We start from the raw sequence: 3,010 nt of genomic DNA on the forward strand, positions 1-3,010 counted from the left end.
CCCCCCCCCCCAACCAGTTTACGATCAATCCTTGTAAAAAAAAACTAAAATTTTCACTCTTTATTCATTAGGATGAATAACCAACAATATGAAACATTATTCAAAGCAAATTTTCTAAAATATTAACTATAATAGACATTTTTATTTTCAATATTCCCCGAGAGAGAGGTTTTCAAAAGCAACATTTTTTCCAAATTGCGAAACATTAATATTTTGTGAGATTTTTGGCAAATATCATGGAAAATGCTATTTGGTATCATATCATTGGCAAATATCATGGAAAAGCTCTCAGGAGAATAAACAATAAAAAATACTGTATAGTATACTCGACTCGCTTTAATTTGGAAGCTAATAGACATTAATTGTTCCTGAGATCTAGTTTTACATATACTAAAAGTTTTATTCCAGACAAGGAGAAATCTACATTTAGCGAGCTAATTACGGCGAATATCATAGAAATTGCTACTACTACTTCTAGTAATGCTCCTTAATGGAGAGCTAATAGGCATCTGCATATTGTTTGTAGGAGTCGTAGTTTCCATTCTATTTATCAAAATAAATTCAAAAATTATTAATTTTTGTAAAACAAATTTTCTTGTCGAAAAACTTTATCATAAGAATCATGCCACGTAAATAACTTATTATGGTTTATATTTTAGCAAATTCACGCTTTTTAAACGATTTTCTATTAGGTTTAGTTAGTAATGTAGGCATTTTTAAAGAAAGGGAACTCCGAAGGAAAAATTAAATTTTTTTTAGAGTTTTTGTAACATCCGATATTTTTTATTTTTTTCAACTATGGTTGACAGGGCCATAAATTTTGAATAGTAGCTATATGTAATTTTTATTAAAGAAATAAAAAATTGGGGTGAATTAACTCCTTATTTTATAGGGATCTTGGACTAAACGGGTATGGAGCCTTCAGCAATTAATTAAACTTCTCTAAAGAATTTAGATATATCTGACAGTACGACTAATATTCCATATCAATACATGTATGCAAAAGAAATAAATGCTTGAACTCTCTCTTCTGAATAATAGTGCTCGAAAAGAGAAAGGACACACATGCTCCTTTGACGAAGGGAATAAGACTGTCTTTGCTAAAATTGATGATAATGGAGAAGTACTTGAGTATAGGGAGTGCAAAATGACAAGCAGGAATAGAGGGAACTAAAGTGGAAACCTTTTAACATTAGAGGCAAGCTCTTTCTCTCTTAGAGTAAGGCCTTAATGTCATACATTAGACATCTTATCATTAAATGGAGCAATTAGAAAATAGATTTTAATTTTATCAACTTTAGGAATAATTATAATTATATTTTTACCTAAATATAGACAAACCTGACGATATCTTCACTTATTTATTTCTTCAATACTTAATCATAAAATTGATTAAGGGACGTATAGTCTCATACAAAAGACGCCCCTAACTATAAACAACATTATAAATGAAAAAAATAAAATAAAACAAATTGTTTAAATAATAATTCTTAATAAAAGATAAAAGTAAAGTTAATAACAAAAATAAGAATGACATTTATGGATATCACAAAATTAATTATTTACTTCAAATGGAAAAAAGCTGGCCACACTTATGTCTAGTATGCTCCGAAATCGGTATTGGAGGAGTAGTGTGAGTGGTGCAAAAAAATAAACAAATATTTGTAGTTATAAATAGGGCCAGTCTGGACACTAATTTGTCCCTACCACTTCTTATATTTATTACAAAATTTTTTTTATTCAATTTCGTCTTGCAATTATAGATTCTATTTTCCAATAATTTATAAAAAAAAAATTAAATCCTTATATGAAAATTAAATGAAAAGTGTTTTGTTAGTCACAAGATCAAATAGTATGGATAAGAATTCAACAGTAAAAAAAATTAAATACATTCTTCGCTTTCAATATCCACATTTTCCTCCTCTTAACCCTTCCTCCCCCCTTAAAAAAAAAATCCTTCCATTATAGAATTCATATTGGACTCTTTTCTTGATTGGTTCTTTGTTGAATGACAAATCGAACATTGTAATATAGTGTTATTAACGAAATAATTTCTTTTTAGTTGCGTTTTAGAAATTTATTTCGTGGAGTAAAAACATTTTTAATTATACGAGTACTACAAAATAAAAAAAGAAAGATTCATGCTACTTACCATATTTCATAAGATAAGATAATCCTACCTGAAACAAGAAAACAATAGTTAGACGGTAATATTCTTCTATTAAATTAATACAAGGTTTAAAAAATAAAAAGAGAACATATTTTGTTTTTAAAAAAAATTAAATCTGTTCCACTACAACTCATGAAGTTGTACTTTGGGTAAGGGTGCGGTGGACCCCTGAGGGTTCCCAAATCCACCGACCTGAATCAAAAGCCACAAGTAACAGATAATAATTATCTTCCACAGCCCGATTAGAACCCGGATCCTTGTAGTTAATAGTTCATTCCCCTAAAACAATTTTTTGCATTCCCATGTAATTAATATTTTTAAGGAAATCAAATGAGGTTTTAAAATAAACTAAATTATTAAGTAATCAAAAAAATTTAAAAGTATTTTTAATTTAATTAGTACATAAAATTAATGTTCCTTCATACATATTAATTACCGATTTTAAATCTAATTATTTAATGTAGGTTATTTATTTATTTTTATAGGTTTTTTATTTAGGTATCCCAAAGTGGCTCAAAAACTAATGAAATGTGTAAAGTGCATGACTAGATTTTTGTATTCTTTTAATATTTATGATTTCTCATTATTTTACTTGATACTCAATCCCGGAACAACGTCATATTCATATTAGACTAGCTGCTCAATCAATGTCTTTAATATCAACTCTCAACTAGAGTATTTAGTTTTATGTACATAAATAATCTTCCGAATAAAATATATAACACTGTTTTTTTATTTAATTCAAACTCATATTTCTGTAAAACTGTCCAATCCTTGACTCATATCATGTTATTCCTGATCACCAGTTTGGATTTAGAACATCTCATTCTACCATACAAC

This window comes from Halyomorpha halys, unplaced genomic scaffold, assembly GCF_000696795.3.
Source record: "Halyomorpha halys isolate HHAL.00 unplaced genomic scaffold, Hhal_1.1 Scaffold975.1, whole genome shotgun sequence".
NCBI lineage: Eukaryota > Metazoa > Arthropoda > Insecta > Hemiptera > Pentatomidae > Halyomorpha > Halyomorpha halys.